The following is a 20269-nucleotide window of genomic DNA, read 5'->3' on the forward strand; positions in this document are numbered from 1 at the left end:
CCCTTTTGGTGGGGTTTGTTTCAGTTACCTCGTCAGAGAAGCCATCCTGGGTACACCATGGAGTGGAAACAGCCCCTAGTTGTGACAAGGAGGATCTACCTCCTGAAGACACAGCTGGGAGTGGCCACTCTAAGCCTGTTGGGGACCTCTGAGACCCTGGAGGAACTGCAAAGTTTTATACAGAAACAAGCACTGCTGGGGGCCACTATTTTTCCTCGTAGCTGGTTTGTAGATTTTGTCTAAATCTCCCAGAACCAAGATTCATAAAGACAGTGATTAGTTCTCCTTACTTCGACGTCTCTGCTCCTGGCACGGTTCTTCGCATATAGTAAGTATTCAATAATTCCCACTAAGTGTAGAGAGGAGAAGAAGAAGGGCACGGGGAATGGACAGAGGGAGGGAAAGAAGAAATAGGAAGGGATTTTAAGGAAGGCTCCAGGTGACAGCAGAAGTGAACACATTTCTTTAGAAAGCGTCACAAGTCCTTGTGGATCTCGGGAGTCTCCGAATGGCTTACGAATAAGGTGGCCACCCCTCAGCTCTGCCTTTGTAGCAGGCAGAGCCCTGGCCGTGACTAGTTCCTTTCTCTGCTCGCGAGATCAGCTCATTAAACTAGGGCTGAGTTTTATGTGGCTCTGCAACCTAGAATTCAGCCCGCATCGACCGTGTTGTCCATGTGGAACGGGGTCCCTCTCCTGATCTGACCCTGCAGGCGGGGTTCCAGTGAGAGGCAGACAGGCTGTTGTAGAGGGGCATACTGGAAAGATTTAGGAGAAAGCAGAAGCCACAGCGCAAGGAGACTGGGCATCTGTCCCTCAATGTTCTCTCCCCCTCTAGTGGCCCAAAGTTGATACTGCATCTCTGGGACCTCCGTAAACATTTCAATGGAAACAATAGCAAGGGAGACAGATATCCAGACCTGAGAGCTATCCATGCATCTGGGTGGGCTAAGGATGTTTTGAAAAGATCCATGCAAAATCCACCAATGGTCTCATTGAAGAATAATGACAACGCTTGTTTTTTAAAACCTTATATCTTATTGACTCTAAGATGCTATTAACTATAAGATATGTATTGTTCATTTTGTATACCAGCAAGAGAAAAGAAACTGCCAATCAAACTTTTTTTATATGCTTCTTGATTGGTGGTCATGTAAGGTAAGCGCTACTCTCCAAAGACGCTGCTTTCTTTTCTGCCCCAAACCCTGCTGAATGCCGACAGGGTTCTAGAAAGCCAAGGTACAGAACACCAGAGAGCAAGGCTTTCTCAGGCACCTTCAGTAGCGCTCTCTGTACTTGCCAGAGAAGTTCCCCTTTCACTGTGGTATCTACAGGAGACCAAGACCGCAGCACTGCCGGTTTGCGGCAATGTGCAGACTCGATCCAGCCCCCAACCTGAGCTCCCCTGTCACTCTCCTTGCCTTGCTGGGACCCAGCTGAGGTTTGCAGAGCTGATGCCGAGTCCTAGGCCCCTATCTGGGACCTCGGCCCAGCACTAGGTTTCATAAGCCCACACGGCCTCTGCAGGAAAGAGGTGCTTGCATCTCCTCTAGGGAACACAGTGTTCCTCTGCCATGGGAATGTTTATCCTGTGAAAACAAGGGGAATTTTGGCTTGAGGGCGGTGGTGAGATGTGTGGCAAAAAAAAAAAAAAAAAAAAAAAAAAAAAAAAAAAAAAAAAAAAAAAAAAAGCCTTGTAAAGAGAAGAAAGAGAAGGAAGAGAGGTCTCTATGCTCGGAAAGTGCCCAGCTGCTTGCGCAGTGCGGGCCTCCATGTTGCCTCTTCAAAGGGTAACCTAGGAGTCCTAGGATGGTAAAAGTGCTGACTTAGTTCCTGGCACACGGTAGTCAGTTTGTGCCTTTTAATTTTCCTTCTAGTGCTTCCAAATCGAGAAAAATGGCTGGAATAATCAGGGACAAGAATTCTGATCTCAAACAGAACCAGTCTCTTTCTTCTTCCCTCCTCCCCTCCCTTCCTCTTTTCTCTTACATTTTTAGTACATAAAATTGTTTCATTATGACCTTTTCATACATATATATCGTAGTATTTGGCTTATATTTTCACCACCTAATATTCTCCCCTACCCCTGTTCCTCGCCCCTTGCCAGTTCCCATCCTGCCCACAAATAGTTCACCTTCTGCTTTCCTGTTTCACCTGTGTGTGCTTACACACACACACACACACACACACACACACACCTAGGTTTCACATGAAGGAAAAGCGTGACAGTGTCTTCCTTTCCCCATTACCCTTTCTTCCTCTCCCATCAGAGTCTCCCTTCTATTTTTCATGGCTATATTTAAATCAAGACTCTGCATCCGAGAGAAAACACGTGATATTTGTGCTTCTGAGTCTCAAAGAGCAAAGTTTCCACAAGGCGTCTTCGTTTGGTAGAAGTGAATGTGGCTCTCTGCCCCAGCCACGTCCTGACTGAGGGCCTCAGAGCCTGTTCCCAGCCCTGCTTTGAGCCAGTCCATTAAACTGGCTTCCAAGAACACATAATGATCTGCTTGGCGTGTTCTCTTTCTATTTGGCTGCCCCTCACCTTCTCTTCTCCCTCAGAAGTACCGACAGAAAGGCTATTTGGACCAGCCCCACATCTCTCCATAAAGCCAGGCATCCCAAACAGACTGGCTTCTCCATTCTGCTTGCAAGAGCCCTTTTTATTGGGTACCTACTGTGACTCATAGCCCTCCCTTAAGTGGAAAGGCTCCTTGTCTAAGAAGAGCTGGGTTTGGATGGCAGGGACAGGACAATGGGTAGTGGGCACGAGAGGAAACGAGGTGACACAAGGTACGCCTAGCCAGCTTGCCCTTCCCGTGCTGGAGGAACTGAGATCCACTGTTCACGTCAGGTCTCAGATCCGTGGGCAAGTAAGAGAAATACACTCCAGGTCAAAGAGCTTGAGATACAACCCGGAATGGTGCCAGAATTCTCACTGTGGATCCTGGTGGCGCATAGGGAGAGTATCCCCATCAAAGACAAGATAGAGACCCCAGTGCTTTTCCCAGTGTTTGGAAAGCAGATTCTATTCTGCTGCTCTCATTTTGAAATTTTATCTTGGCTCCTTTCTCTAAATGATAGTTCATCCCTCACAGAACCACAAATACCAATAGCCAAAGGGGAAAGGCTAGCTCCCACCCAGCATGCTCCTGTTGCCCTGGGTGGGGCTGGACTTGGCCTTGGAGGATTACTGTGCGGTCCAGGTTCTCCTGGCCATCATGGTCTCTTAGTTTAAGTGTAGATATGGCCTGGATCTCAAATAGCCCATTTATGCTGTTCTGAGGTTGCCACTGCTCTGGAGAAGGAAGAATGATCCATGGGTTCTTGATGATATGTGTTGGATTGATTGGTTTTGCAACTAATGCAGGGAAGAGTTCCACAGAGTTTTACAACCTTAGTTAGGATCCAAGGCTGGGGGTTCCAGTTGCCCTTCCACATCCTAGCACTTTGGATAGGTGAGCTACTCCTACTGGCGAAGATTCCACAGGTCCCATGAGGCTGATTGTGGTCCCATGAGGCTGATTGTGGTCCTATGAGGCTGATTGATTGTTTTTTTTTTTTTAAAGTGAACAGGCCACATTAGTGAAAGTCCTCGGATCTATGAGGCTAACACAGCCCCCCCCCCATGCTTTCATCCTTTCTGGTTCAAATTCTGCCTACCATGTCAACACACAAACATTTCTACTTAAAGGTAAGTTAAAGGTTAATTGATCCTTAGCCTTACTCTCTCTTGGGCAACCCTCTTGGTTTTCCTTTGATTTGGTTCTTTAGACAAGGCCCCAGACCCTGCTATTCTGGTCAGTCATTAGGCAGATAGAGTAAGTGAACATTTTAGTAACTGGGCCAGGGTGAGCTGTACCTTTGTCAGCGGGGGTTGTGTAAGAGGCTGGCGAGGGCCCATCATTTATAGGGATGCTCAGTTTTTCTTGGCAGCTCCAGCTCACCAAATCTAATCTGGACAGAAAGGCTAACTCACTGGCCAGAGGTTCAGGCTGGGAGGGACAGGGTCAGAAGCAGCATAGTCTTTCTGGGCCAGCTGCAGACTGTCTGGACTTAGAGACAGCTGGTGACCAGCGGGTCTGTGGCTGTGCCTTTTGGGTTCTCCCACGGGGCCTGACTTCCTATAGGCACTCCTAATTCTCCTCTGGCCTGGGTGGTACTTAGGGCATATTTGAAAGAATCTCTCTCTCTCTCTCTCTCTCTCTCTCTCTCTCTCTCTCTCTCTCTCTCTCTCTCTTTCCTCTTCATTTCTCCTTCCCTTCCTCCCTCTCTTTCTTTCCCCTTCCCCTCATTCCATTACTTGAATGAAACTGTACCCTGGTGGCATTGGGTAGTTGATGTTGCTGAATAGGGATTATGTAGAGCCAGACTTACTGGTTCAAGTCTTGGGAAAGCTCCCCATCTTCTCTCTGTCTCTGGTTATTTCATCCATGAGGCATAGACAAAACCAGTGACTATGCCATAGGCTAACTCCCTGCCACTGCTGTTTATATGCCATCTCTTATAGATAGATAGGAAAGGGTGAAGGACAGTTTCCTTCAAGTCCAGCAAGCATTGTCTACATAGCAGCTACTCATTAAATAGGTTTTACTGGCTGAATGAATGAAGTAATGCCTGGAGGTAGGAGATCGTGACTCCAAACTCTGGAATGTCTTAAATCATCATGGACACCATGTTTTACCCCCCATCCCACCCCTACAGCAGCTTCCTAAGGTTATCCCCATATCGGCAGAGGCGGTGGTGACGGGGAGACACTGTTCTTTTCAGTTGACAGGCCTAGAGAAATGAAAGTGCTTGCCTGAAGTCATATAGAAAGTGGACCCAGGACCTGAACTGACCCAGTTTCCTCGTGCACAACCCTGGGTCCCTTTTTACAATGCCGCCATCAACTCCTTTGCTGCGGGTCCTTGACCCTTCCCTGAAGATGTCTCTCTTTCACACAGGGACTATGGGCTGCTGAGTCTTTAACGCTCTCTGGAGTCCAGCACTGTATAGCTGAAACTGGTGACCCTGGATTCCATGTAAGAGCACATCCCCTTCTCAATACGGGGAGAAGATGGCTTGCTGTGTTCAGGTCCATGGCCCCTTACCTCACTCAGGCAAGGATCCAGCCTTTCTGAACTCGACCCAAGGACTTTGTTCATCCTTGAGTACTTGTACAGTATTCTTCTTCCAACAGAAGCATCCCCTTGAGGGGGTGGGATGAGGGTTCCTGAGACGCAGGAGGTAATCAAAGGTGTTATGTCTGCAAGAATAGAAATTCGCAAGATTCTGGAGGGCAACTCCCCAGCAGTATAAAGAGTAGCAAGCCGCTGTTGGGGAGGAGATTCTGGGCAGCCAAATGATAAGAAGCAGAGGCGCCCTAGACTGTTGAGCTGCCTGCAAACTGTGCAGAGTCTGCTCTGCAGGGGCAGCTCCCAGAGCCATCGTGTTGGACGAGCTTCCCAGTGACTTAGCTGCTTTTGAGTCACCACTGCTTGTAAGCAATTCCTTACTCATACTCCCTTTAATAACACCAATAAAGATTCACTGGTTCACTTGTTGAAACCAGGACTTGGTCTGTCAAGGGTTCCCTTTCTGGGGTGAGTAGACTGTGTGTGTGACATCTCCTCTAGGGAAAACATCTGTCACAAAACAGTGCCGCTTCACTTCCCCAAACCAAACCAACACTGATCCTTTCTTCTGCACACAGTTGTTTTTAAAAAGCACCACCAAGGCAGAGTGGGAAGGCAGGACTGAGCCTGGGTGGGTGGGGCCTGGGACAGTGCTCAGCAGGTGCCATTCCAGGACCCTCTAGTTCAGAGAACACCAAAGAGAAGACTATTGACGGTTCTCTTGCAGGAGCATGTGGTGCTTATAACGGCATTAGAGTCACGTTAGGTGAGCTTGGGGAGGCAGTCAATGGTTTCTTTTAAGTACCATTTAAGACCAGCAGAAGGAACCCCAGGGCTTGATTAACTTAGCACAGCATCCAGGGGTTGAGCCTCCTCCTTGCCTGTGTATGGCATGTCTCAGCATGACACGACATCGGCAGGAGTCCTTCTAGGCCGTGAATTTTCCCACAAAACCCACAGCTCTTCGAAATTGGCTTCAGGTGGCATTTTCTATGATGACGCTCTTGAATCATCGCTTAGCCTGACTCGGTGGCAAGCGCAGTAGGTGACTAGGAGGAGAGGCTGTGACTCTAATCATGATCTGAAGGTGTTGAGAAGTCAGAGGTAGAGAAGATTAGACCTGCGGGGAAAGATGCCAGCTGTGCGTGGCCACCCACAGCTAGCCTGCCACACAACAGAGTGAGAGAACTACAGGACTTCACAGAGGCCACCATTCCCAGATGGCTTTTGCTGGCCCATGGAGGAGAGTGCAAGTTCACCAGCTCCATGTGACTGCTCCTGACTTCCAGCTCTCAGAGCAGAATCCCAGAGCCAGAGGCAGGCGGATCTCTGCGTTTGAGGCCAGCCTGGTCTACAGAGTGAGTTCCAGGACAGCCAGGGCTACAGAGAGAGTGTCTGTCTTGAAAAATAAAACAAAGCAAAACAAAACAACCCCCTACTGTGTTCAGGTCTTCTCCACAGATCCTGAACTAATGTGTCTTCCGACACGGGGACACTAGGAGTTTTAAAAGCACCAGAGTTAATGCTAATGTGTAATCAAGTCTGAAGAGTTTGCCTTAGGTCTGTCTTTGTTCTGGCCGTATACATTTTGGTGCCCGCCCACTCTAGGTGAGTGCTGAGCACCAGCTTCACCTGGGAGGGCAGGCAGGCAGGCTGGCAGGCAGGCAGGCTTGCAGGACTACCTGGGAAGCAGGGTCTGTAGGCGAAGGAGTCAGACCGCCCCTCAGCTCATTCACCCAGGTGTGGAGGTGAAACCTGGGATCCTGGCCACTGAAAACCACCAAGCAAGAGGAAGTGGGGTGAAGGGAGAGGCATGGAAGCAATCTTCATGGATTCCACAATTTATGCTTAGCGGTCAAATCATTCAGAAAATAAACAAAACCAGATTTCATTTAGCAACAACAAAACCAAAACACAACAAAAGCTCGGCTCATGGCTGTAAAGACTATTTGCATCCTCCATCTCCAGATGAAACGAGATGCCAACACCCCAGCAATTTCAGAGTGTGCCATTGCCAGTGGAAGTTCAACTGTGCTTCCCTCACAGCCTTCTGGGGGTCACACCTGAACAGCGTGCTCCCGAGGAAGCCAGTTGCAGGTGGTATGCAATCTCAGATGTGTGGCTTATGGAAATGGAACTCTTTCAGTAATTCACATCTTCCATAACGGACCGCCCTTTGCTCTGCAAACCAGAGGCAATCATGGAGAGGAGACAGATGGTTTGTTGACACTCTTAGCCTTGAGGAAGACAGATGCACAGGCCCCTGGACCTAAGTTGAGGTGACTCAAGATTGGAGAGTTTACTGGTAGGGGGTCCTTAGTGACATTTCTAGAGCTGAGATAAAGCACTGCTCAAAAGCAGCTTGGGGAAAGAAAGGATATATTTGACTTATAGGTTATAGTTTATTAGGAAGGAAGTCATGGCAGGAACTCGGGGCTGGAACCTAGAGGCAGGAGCTGAAGCAGAGACCGTGGGAGAATGCTTCCTGACATGCTCACATGGCTGGCTCAGCGTGCTTGCTTTAACACACAACCCAGGACCACTGTCCAAGGGGTGCATCATCTACAGTGGGCTGGGCCTCTACCACATCAATCATTAATCAAGAAAATGCCCACCTAACCAGCCTTCAGACCAATCTTAGCAGCCATTTTTTTCAACTGAGAAGTTTTCTGCCCAAATGACCCTCATTTGTGTCAAGTTGACAAGAAGCAAGCCAGCACAGAGATTTTATGAAGTATAGCTATCAAGTTCGGCGGGGTGCTGGGAGTTTGGATGGAGAACATTAGTCAAGATCAGTAGTAATCAAACAGAGTTTGTGTAATATCAAAGAGAGAAGAAAGGAAGCCCACCTGGAGCGGAAATGGGTGCTGTGCACTGGTGAGAAGTATAGTTAAAACTGACAGAAAGGAGGGATGGGAGACTCAGAAAGTTCCAGCAAGGAAGGGAAGAAGAATGAAGAGAAAGGGAAAGAAAAGACAGGAGAGAAAGGCAGTGGAGAGGTGCTGCAGAGGGGAAGCTGGAAGGCTGCTGCTGAAGGACAGGCTGAGAAGGGATGCAGGACACAGGAGATGGTCCCTAAGCCCTGCATCCCACTCTAAAGGGAAGCACCTTTCAAGCTTAGACTCCCTGGGCAGTTGCCCCTTCTCAGCTGCCCTTTTCTCTAGGAATCTTGTTAAGGGCCAAGCAAAAGTCAGTCCTTGTTCCCACTGCCCCGTGGTTCCCAGAAAATCAGCTGGGTTTTAAAATAGAGAAATCTGGACCAGTTTACCCAAGAGGTAAACTCAAAGACTAGGCACGGAACTGAGGACCTAGCAATTTCAGTTTTATCAGTTCCTTCTCCTTTATGCCTAACTAACCAGGTTTCCAAAGTGTGCTTCCTTAAGATTTCCAAAAGAGTCATTTAGGGTTGGCCTGCAGGAGTTGCGTATGAAGGGTTGTTTATGTTCTGGAGGTCCTTAAAGACGTTTGCCAATGTGTTTGTCATCTAGCCTCTCCCATATGACCGGGAAGTTGTCTGTATTTAAATATCAAAGACTATGAAAAGATGGAGTTGTTCTGGATATCACTGGAAAATAAATCGAGTGTTAAAAATCTTCAAACACAAGTTTGCTAAAATCAGGGTGAGTTCTGATAAACAAAACCCACCGGGATAGTCATGGTAGTGAGACAAAAAGAAATGGGACCAAGAGTCCAGTCAAACTCAGCCCTATCACTTGCTACGGAGCAATGTTGGCCTCAGATCCCTCTTCACATGGGATGCTGAAAACTGCCTCATAAGGAAGTGTGTGGAGGACCGGCACACTGGTATCTCGCAACTGTCAGCACGTGGCAGCTCTGGCCACTTTCCTCTCAGCCTTTTCTGGGGTTGCTCACCAGCTCTAAAGACTCTAACTACAGAGATTTAATGAGAGGATTTGCTAGAATAAATATTTAGGAAGGCTAATCTTTTTAAAGCACCGATTTCTCCACAATAAATCCTGTGTTGGATACTAGTCATTGAAGAGGGTTTGATGAATACCTATTAAGTGTACTAATCACAAGGAATTACAAAATGAGCAAGAAAAAAAATCGCCTTTGCTGCAATGGTGCCCACAGGAGGATGGAAGTGGGTAGGAGATAGGGGTAGGACGTTTTAATCGTTGCCGTGCCCAGGAGATATCACTAGTATTTGTTTAGTAGAACATAGAGAGGCCAAATATCCTGCAATGTGTAGGTTATGTCTGTGCAACAAAAGATTGTCCCACTCAAAATGCTGAATGAGTGTGTTAGTCAGAACTTGTGTCACAGTGACAGAGTGTGTGACGGGAACAAACAGGAAGGATGCATCTTGCTCACACAGTGCATTGTGACGGGAAAGGGGCCATAGACATCACCTCATGGAAGACAGCAGCAGAGGGGAGGGCCAGGGGACAGTGCAGCTCCTAGGGACAAGCTCCTGCAGCTCCCCTCTTCCAACCAGACCCCACCTTCCACATTTCCACGGCTCCCACTAGACTTGTAAGGTTTTGAACCAATCAGAGGGTAACACCATTCCTTATGCCACAGTCCTCAACATCTGGAAACACCCTCGCAGACACATCGGAGGTGTGCTTCATTCGTTCTGAATTCCTTCACACTTAAGGCTGAGGCAGTTGGCTCTGAACTAAAGAGAGTGAAAATCTGATCAGGAGTTTGGAGGGAACCCCACTGATCCACGAGTTTCCTCAGTGGGCACTCCATTTATGGCCATGAATAAGGACGAGGCGGGGGACACAGAAACAGTGGAGACATGCAATTCACTTAGATATAAACCTGCCATCTTTGGCTTCAGGGAGACCTCTCCTTCAGCAGGCACGCAGTATTCCACTCAGTCCCAATGGTTCACCTATGACATCTCTGCCAACACTTGTGGCTTTAGATATAGACATGGAAGGTAAGATGAGAATACACCCACCAAGGGAGCGTATTCTTATGTTTAGATCTAAGAGTACACAAAGAGAACAAAACCCATTACTGTTTTCTGAATTCAGAACTGGCCGCTGTGGACAGGGAGAGCACAGACTGTGCTTTGCTCATAATCCACACAGCAGGAAAGGTGGACGGCTGGCAAGAGTCTTCCAGACGGGGGGTTGCACCTTATGAACTATTTTAATTTTAATTTTTGAGACAGAGTAGCCTGTCTGATTTTGAATTTGCTGTATAGCTAAAGATGACTTAAATTCTTGAGCTTCCTGCTTCAACGATCACACCCAGCTTTTATGTAAATTATATGGAATATATGAATTATTATATTTAATTTTACATGACTTTGTCTAAAGAAGCATGAATTAATATGGAGCTAAAGAAATTGCAAAACTTTAGAGAAATTTCTATTTCTTGATAGCAGTATTTTTAGTTTTTATAACCCTATAAAGATAGGAAAACAGAAAAAATTTTTGAAAAACACTAAGAACTTGATACTTGTATAAAACATTCAATTTCTACATTTAAAAAAGTATGATAATTTCTATACTAAAAAAACAAAAAATATTTTATATTTTTTAAATTTTTATTAATTTATCATCTATCTATTTTGTTTATTAAAATGATTTATTACTTTTTAATTATTAAGAAATTATTTAGTAATTTATTATTTAATGATGGTCATTTGAAAGTTAATTTTGAGAAATGAAACACCTTCAGTCCAATTATTATTTTAATTTTTGAAAAGTATATATAATTTTCTTGTAGCATTATAATTCACAGTTCTCTTTCTCACACATGTAGTGTACATGTGTAGATTTACATGTGTTTGTAAGACAATTCAGTGATCATCCTTACAGTTCTTTTTTATCAGACCTTACATATACCTACATAATTTTATTTTATACACGACAAAATTTTATTACACATATATGTATACATAACACATCCCCATCTGTGTCTATCATTGAAAGAACTGACCCTAGGCACTCTATCCTTTGATTAGGACCATGTCAGGGCATAGTATGAGTTACTTTAAATATAAAATTATTTAGTATTTATAGTTTTTCGGATGAGTCATGTGCTCTAGAGCTGAACTCCCAACAAAGATAAAAGCATCTCCAATGATGCTTCACACTGTTGAATTAAGTTATTTAAAGCCAGAGCCTATCATGGTGGCATACACCTGCGATCCCAGTAACTTAGGATCCTGAGGCAGGAGAATAACAAATTCAAGACCCATCTGAAAAATAACTGAAAAAAAAATTCAAATTCTCTCCCACATCATACCTGGAAGACTCAATTTAGGCTGTTTTTAGACATGACAGCCAGCCAACAAGGTGGCCTCCCCTCCACTTGCCTTCTGGTATTCATAGAGTTGAATTCTGTAGCTAGCAGGAAACGGTGGGAAGAATATTCTGTGACTTTGACTTAAATTATGAAAGACATTTCCACTTTAGCAGTGTGTTCCGGTCACTGGGTTTGGCAGAGGCTGCTTCCAGGTCATGGCCACAGTCAAGATTCTTGAGCTCATCAAGAGAAGCTGGGGACTTTACTGGGGCCCATGACAGCTTGTCAGTCCCATGTGAGCCACTTTGACAGTGAATGCCTAAGTGACAGGCGGCAGCATCCCTGGCCGTCATGTTTACTGCAGTTGCACTGGGGATCCTAAACCCTTGTGATCTTGTCACGCTACTGCTGGATTTCCATTCAAGCACAGTGAGACACGACTGTTTGCTGCTTTAAGCTGTTAAGAGTGGTTATCTGTCACACGTAGAGGACAACAGAGAAGCTGCTATTACCCCTTCAAGGGTTAGATCGGAGGATCTCTAAGCAGGAACCTAGATATGTCTATTGTCTATTTTTTAGTGATGTATTTATGTGCAGTGGTGCGAAGGTGTCAGATCATCCTGGAACTGGAGTTACAATCACTTATGAGATGCCATGTGGGTGCTGGGAATTGAACCCGGGTCCTCTGAAAGAGCAGTTAGTGCTTTTAACCACCCAGCCATCTCTCCAGCTCGTCTATTTTTTAATGAAAGGAGAGAGTTTGGGGGAGAAGAAAGTGGCTATTATTTATTGAATACCTACTATGAGGTAGATGTGGCCACTTATCTTCTTGATTAGTAATAATATTAGTTGATTAATTACCAATATTCAATTATTAATTAATAATATTGATTAATAATAATTTAAAAAGGTACAAAAAAGCATTTGCCCACTGGAGACATTATAAAGCTAAAATAGGATGATAAAGTAAGAAAAGACTATTGTCTTCTCAATTTTGAAGTTAGTTGCCTATTCGTTGGATCTCATGGGAAAGATACCATTTGGGAGGAGAAAACCTATTGGTGATTAGTTTGGAATATATATTCAGTTCTCTAATTAAGGGATGTAAGTGTATACCCACCCCATAGCTCCCCTTTGGGAACATTGCCAAGTAATATTAATGTGCAATGCCTTCAAGGAGGTCAAATGTATAGGGCATATTTAGACACATGAAAAAAATCAAAAGGAAAATAAGACAAAACTGAAAACAAAGTGCTTTTCCATTTAGTTGTTTATCTTTAGTGAGTCTCTTCCATTTGCAAGGCTTGTGGTGGAAAGATGTGAAGTCCATGTTCCCTGACTTTTGGGTTTAGATACATGGGCATGGCATAGCATGTGGCAGAAAGAGTCTTTGGCTACCTAGCCACAAACCCAGCCATACACAAGATACTAGAAGGAAAACTCCAACCCGAAGAAGTTAGCTACATCCACAAATGCACAGACAATATATAATCTCATAGCAACAAATCCCAAAGAAAGGAAAAAACACAATAACATCACCAACAATGAAAACTAAAATAACAGGAGCTAGCAATCACTGGTCATTAATATCCCTTAATATAAATGGACTCAACTAACCTATAAGAAGATACAGGCTAATATAATTGGATACAAAAACAGAATCCATCCTTCTTCTGCATACAAGAAACACATCTCAACCTCAAAGACAGACATCAGCTCAGAGCAAAGGGTTGGGAAAAAATTTTTCAATCAAATGGACCTAAAAAACAAGTTGGTGTAGTTATCCTAATATCTAACAAACTAGACTTCAAACTAAAATCAACCAAAAGAGACAAAGAAGGACATTTCATATTAGTCACAGAAAAATCCATCAAGAGGAAACCTCAATACTGAACATCTATGCCCCAAATACAAGGACACCTTCATATGTAAAAGAAACACTTCTAAAGCTTAAATCACACATTAAACCCCACACACTAATAGTGGGAGACTTCAATAGGCCACTCTCACCACTGAGAGACAAAAAATGAGCAGAGAAATAAAGAACTAACAGATGTTCTGACTCAAGTGGACTTAAGAGACATCTATAGAACATTCCATTCAAACATAAAAGAATATACCTTCTTCTCAACTCCTCCTGAAACCTTCTCAAAAATTGACTATATACTAGGTAAAAAACCTCAACAGATAAAAAAAAAAAATTGAAATCACCCCATGTATCTTATCGGATCACCATGGTTTAAAATTGGAATTCAACAGCAACACTAATTCTAGAAAGCCCACAAACATTTGGAAATAAACAATTCTCACCTGAATCATCAGTGGGTCAAAGAAATAAAGGAAGAAATTAAAGACTTTCTAGAATCAATGAAAATGAGCACACAGCATTCACAAATTTATGGAATAAAAGCAGTGTGAAGAAAAAAGTTCATAGTAGTAAATGCCTACATAAAGAAGCTGGAAAAATCCTATACTAGTGAGTCAACAGGACACATGAAAACTCTAGAACAAAAAGAAGCAAACTCATCCAGGAGAACTATCCAGCAGGAAATAATCAAATTGAGAGCTGAAATCAACAAAATAGAAACAACTTTTTTTTTTTTTTTTGAGACAGGGTTTCTCTGTGGTTTTGGAGCCTGTCCTGGAACTAGCTCTTAGTAGACCAGGCTGGTCTCGAACTCACAGAGATCTGCCTGCATAGAAACAACTTAAGCTGGAGAGGATGTGGAGTAAAGGGAACACTCTTCCACTGCTGGTGGGAGTGCAAACTAGTAAAGCCACTTTGGATATCAGTATGGTGATTTCTCAGAAAATTAGGAAACAACCTTCCTTAAGACCCAGCAATACCACTTTTGGGTATGTATTCAAAGGATGCTCAATTGTGCCACAAGGACATGTGCTCAACTATGTTCAAAGCAACTTTGTTTGTCATAGCCAGAATCTGGAAGCAAGCTAAATGCCCCTCAACCAAGGAATGGATAAGAAAAATGTGGTACATTTACACAATGAAGCACTACACAGCAGCAGCAGAAAAAAATGACATCTTGAAATTTGCAGGTAAATAGATGGATCTAGAAAACATCATATTGAGTGAGGTAACTCAGACCCAGAAAGACAAATATCATATGTACTCACTCATAACTGGCTTTTAGACATAAAACAAAGAAAAACCAGTCTACAATTCACAACCCCAGAGAACTTAGACAACAAAGAGGACCCTCAGAGAGACATACATGGATCTAATCTACATGGGAAGCAGAAAAAGACAAGATCTCTTGAGTAAATTGGGAGCATGGGGACCATGAAGAGGGTAGAAGGGGAAGGGGGAGGAAGGGAGGGGAGCAGAGAAAAATATATAGCTCAATAAAAACTATAAAAAAGAGAAAGAGTCTTGACTAACTCAAACCTCCTTTTAGGATATATTGCAATGCTCTGGTATCGGCCTCTGAAGTTCATTTCTTAGCTTCCTTTTAGGTAGCTTTTAAGAAGAAAACCAGGCTGTGTTAACATAGGTATGTAAAGATTCTCTCCAGTGTGTGTGTGTGTGTGTGTGTGTGTGTGTGTGTGTGTGTGTATATGTGTGTGTGTGTTTGTGTATGTGGTATGTGTGCATATGTGTGTGTGTGCTTTCAAGAAGCCAGTGGAGAGTATTGGATCCTTTGGAGCTGAGTTATAGGCACCAGCGCCTACTGATGTGTGTGTGTGCTGGGAAGCAAATTCTGGTCCTCTCTGCCGCAAGTTCTTTTAACAGCTGAGAATCTCTCCAGCCCTGATTGTAGACACTTAGGCAACACTTGAGAAAGTGGTGGTGAAGCGGAAGGCTTCTTCCTGTGCTGTCTTTTGTCCTAGCAGACGAGGCCCATGGATACACGACCTTTCCCTGCATCTCTGCATCTTGGTACGGGCATCGGGTCCTGGGGCTGAGGGAAAGTGATTCTGCGGTCCAGTCTCCAATCCACTGGCTGGACCTTAAGTACAGTAGTTCAGTGCTGGCTTCCTGCAACCCTGTTCCAAATTTTCGAAGCTTTTAAATACCCAGAATCCATTTCTGCTTATAATACCTAGAAGCTTCTCTTTCTTATGCTGAATCCTGACTGGTCGTTCCAAGGAAGGGACCAGAGAGTGTTTTGTGGGATGAATGGGAGGAAGGGGTAATTAGAAAGGCACCTGGAGATTTTGTGGACTATTTAAGATGTGTCACGCTTGTTTATGCTGTGGAAAATTTGTTTAATGATGCAAAGATGTTGTAAATTTTTTTTTTGTGCTTTTTTTTTTTTTTTTTTTTTTAATCCCCGAGTGCTGGGATTAAAGTCCTGCGCCACCACCGCCTGGCCTCTGTTGCATTTGTTTAAGTCTGTAAAACTGTGTTCTTTTGCCTGTCTAAAACAACCTGATTGGTCTGATAAAGAACTGAATGGCCAATAGCGAGGCAGGCGAGAGGAACAGGCTGGGCTGGGGCAGAGAGAATAAACAGGAGGGGAAATCTTGAGCAAACTAAGAGCAAGAAAAGGAGCAGGAGAGGAGGATGCAGGGGCCAGCCCCAGCTGGCCACAGCGTAAGAAGGAGAGAAAGGTATAGAATAAAGCAAGGTAAAAAGTCCAGTGGCAAAATGCAATTAAAGAGAAATGGGGAAATTGAAGTTAGGAAAGCTGGCTAGAAACAAGCCAAGCTAAGGCCAAGTAAGAATAAGTCTCCGTGTATTTATTTGGGTGCTGTGTAACTGGCTCCCAAAGAGTGAAAAACAAAACAAAAAACAGCTACTTGGGGAGGAGATCACTTTCTAGGATGAAGGAATATAGATTTCAAGCATCTCAGAAGGACAGATGAGAACCCCAAGTGGGAAGGAGGAGATGAGCGTTCCTCCACACGTGGTACTTCCTTCTCGGCTCCCACGCTCTCCAGCTGACTGGGTTATGGTTTTAATTACGACTTGGACTTGAATGAAAATATACTCAAATCTCCACTTGTTGTCCCTGGGAAACAAGTTATCTCAGGGCTGAGAAGGTGGATTGTCATGGAGCCTCCGTGTGGATCCTGCAAAGACAGATGCACCTGCAAAGGCAGTGCCATTTCCTTTCCAACTGCTGTCCTTCGTCACCCTGCTGGAGGCCACAAGCTGCTGTCCTCTGCTGACTTCTTGATCACCTACCTCCCTGGGGGAGAGCAAGCCAGAGGGACCAGGTGTTCCTTGACAGAGCAAACCAGAAGAAAAATGACTTCAAGGGGAGTGAGGAGGCACGAGATCTATCTATAGCTCCGCTGCCTATTAGGTAGATGACCTTGGGAAAGTTTAATTAATGAACAATGCAGTAATCTGTGCTTCTTTCCACTCTAAAGGCTGCAACCTCAACTCTGACTTTAGTCATTTCTGCTGCTGAGACTTCTGTTATCCGTGTGTCCTCCACCATCGCAGTCTGGAGTATTCTTAAGAAAACACACGTCTCGAGAAAATAATACATATTATCTCTCCTTCCAGACTTTTCAGTGCTTCCCAGGGGCCCCAGGATGTCAAACCTCCTGAGCAGAGTGTGAAGTCTGGTCTGCCTCAGTGGCACTCTCCCCTTTTTCCTCACAGAGGGCTTATCCACCCCAAATTCGAGAGTTCATCCTAAGATGTATGTAAGTCCATCTTGTGGGGTGTGGGTGAAAACTACTGCTTCTTCAGTGTTAGCTTTATTTCAACCTTACTAGCATTTAATATAAGGCGTCCTGGCGCAGAGTATCTCTTAGATTGTCATCTGTCGTACATGGATGGCTCTTGTCTATCATGTGTCGAGATCAGCATTGTACAGTTAAGAGGATGGTGGTAGCTTATGCACGCTCTGGATAAATACTTTCCTATTGGTTAATAACCTTACCTTCTTATGATGCTGTTCGGGGAATGTGTGGGAGTTTCATGGTGCCAAAGGATTTACCTAACATGGACAGCCAGGGGTATTCTAAGAAGACAAATCTGAGTCCCAAACCTTGAAAGAAATTTGTGGGGCTCCTGTTATTTAGTTCTGATCATGAGCTCATCACAGTCATCTTATGAAACAAAGCTACAGTGAAAACTATAATTCCCCAGATGTCAAAATTGTGACGTCTACCGCAAACAAGTGCTTACATTCATTGCCATTAAAGATGGCCCGCCCCTGTGTATTGCACCCTGATACTTTTATCGGCTTATATAATTGCATACAATCAAACGTACTGTGGTGCCTGCTCAAAATACATTTTTTAGCAAAGAGTCTACAGACTGCAGAACTATATAGAATCTTGGATTTTGGACCTAGGCCTTTCCCTAGACCCAATACGCAGCCTTTGATGTAAAATAAGAATATGGACTTCTTGGTTATTGAGGAACCTTATGTAGAACTCTTGTTTCCATATAGTATATTTTCAATAGGCCTTAGACAAATAGACTTTATGATTTAGAGTGTTTTGGCTGCAAAATTATTTGAAAGATTTAACCATGATATTTATTGTCAGACATTTACTCAGTATAACAAAAAGAGTGTTATGTGGCATACAAAAGTATGTTTGGGTAGGATAGGTTATGGTATACTGTTATTGAAGATGTCAACTGGCCTCCTGGCATTAGGATCAGTTGGATCACACACCAGTTTCATCCTGAAGAACCCAACAAGGAATGCCCTTTTGCTTCATAGTCACCCTTGAAGTTACTTGTTTTTCCTGGACATCAGAACTCAGCCAACAAACCATAGGTATTGACTGGGTGTCACAGTGTAGGCAATAGAAGTAAACTGGAAAAGTAAATTGTAGGTGGCCACAGACTAGCAATAAATAATCGTCTTATTCCCAATCTAGAAATGTCTAGGACCAGTGGCAACATCTAACCAGTGGAACTGGACAAGAGTAGGTCACTTTATCCCATGGAAACAGTGAATATTTTCTGCTTCTATAAGTGAGATGACTTTTCAAATACCTATCAAAACCACCACAATTGCCGGCTACTCTTCCTCCTCTAGGCAGTTAGCTGCCTGACATGTTATTCACCAATGGTTCACTGCTTTGGGCTAGCGTCAGCCTCTCGGGGATCTATCCTCTTCTGAATTGACACTTTTAAACTACATTATTTATTTACTTATGGATGTGCTTGAGTAAGCCTGTGCCACAGCCCTCCTGTGGAGGTCAGAGGTCAGCTTTCTGGCGTTGGACGTGGGTCCCAAGGATTGAACTCAGGCCATCAGGCTTGGTGGTAAGCATTTTTAGCTGCCAAGCTGTCCCCCTGGTCCTCTATTCTCTTAAAAAAGCATGCATCCTGGAAAGAACCCACCACGTGCATGGTAGTTTACTGCTACTGCCTATTAAATGATCCCCCGGCAGAGCTCTGGGTCAGGATTAGGGTCCATGGCAGGCAAATTTCTTAAAAGAATAGAAAATTACCCTTTAATGCACAATACAATTGATGGAGGCTCCCTGCCGTGCATTTCCTAAGGTCCTGGCTTTTACTGCTCTTGTGGATGACTGAGCAGTGGCCTTGCTGGCAGTCACTTTCACTGGAGGCAGAGCCTTGCCATTATGCAGGCAGGTAGGCCTGGAATTCACAGTCTGCCCCCTTCCCCCCCCCCCACCCCCTTCCCAGTCTTTGTTTTCTGAGGACCCAGACTGAAGGGTGCAGCACCATGCCTAGCTCCCAGGGGATGTTTGGATGACTCAATGCTTGCTTCCTTGCTTATTAGCAAGCAGATGCAACCATTGAGTGCCGCCCCTCCCAGCAGCTGATGGTTTCAGGAGATTCAGGAAAGAAAAGAATCAAAGCTGTTTGTCAAAATGTACTTTTTGGATAGAATTTATCCGTCACTTGCTAACTAAATTGAAGGGTTATTTTTGTCTTGATGTTGTATTTTTTTTTTTCTGTTTTGTTTTCGGAAATAACAAGTTGAGTACCTCGAAAGACCAGGTGTCTAATCGACTTGGCTGGTGGTGCTGATGGGTATTTGATACGACACCAGTTGACTAAACTGATGGGAATTTGAATGAGTTCAGTCAAAATGCTTAAGGCTCTCAGTAGGGAGTATCAACCAAGTTTTGCTCCTGAGAAGTAAATGGATGCTTTAGGATGAGGAAATACAGATCTTTTGGCAGCGAGACACACATGGAAGGGAACGCTTTGCAAAAAGAGAGCTCTTTGAAACAACCCAAATGAGTTTTTCTATCTTCCGATCGTTTGCAGCATGTTTGCCTGTTTCAAGTCTCCCAGGAAAAGATCTTCACTAACCCCACATCAGACAGAGGTCTCATCTCCAAATTATACAAAGAACTCAAGAAATTGGTCACCAAAAGAACACATAATCCAATAAAAAAAATGGAGTACAGACCTAAACAGAGAACTCTCAACAGAGGAATCTAAAATGGCTGAAAGACACTTAAGGAAATGTTCAACATCCTTAGTCATCAGAGAAATGCAAATCAAAACAACTCTGAGATTCCATCTTACACTTGTAAGAATGGCCAAGATTAAAAACACTGATGACAACTTATGCTGGAGAGGTTGTGGGGTAAAGGGAACACTTCTGCACTGCTGGTGGGAATGCAAGCTGGTACAACCCCTTTAGATGTCAGTGTGGTGATTTCTCAGAAAATTAGGAAACAACCTTCCTCAGGTCTCCCAGGAAGAGAGAATTGGCAGACCACACCGTGGGGGTAAATGAGGGTGACCGTAGTTTTCACATCACACTGCAAACCCAACACCAGTCTCACACTTGGGGTAAGGCTGGAGTCAGCCCAGGGATGACACATGCAGTAGACAAAGGCGGCACCAGTCCTCCGTAGGCTTTGTTTCTGGCACCTCACCTTGTCTCAAGTTCCCTTTCCTCTTTTTCCACCTTCTCTAGCATCCCATAACACCCCATCTCCAGATCCAATGCTATTATTCCTGCCATGGAACAAAGGACAAATCACTCTTCTCTCGCTTTC

This window comes from Alexandromys fortis, unplaced genomic scaffold (assembly GCF_014885135.2).
Source record: "Alexandromys fortis isolate MF-2015 unplaced genomic scaffold, M_Fortis_MF-2015_v1.1 scaffold_71, whole genome shotgun sequence".
In the NCBI taxonomy this organism is placed as follows: Eukaryota; Metazoa; Chordata; class Mammalia; order Rodentia; family Cricetidae; genus Alexandromys; species Alexandromys fortis.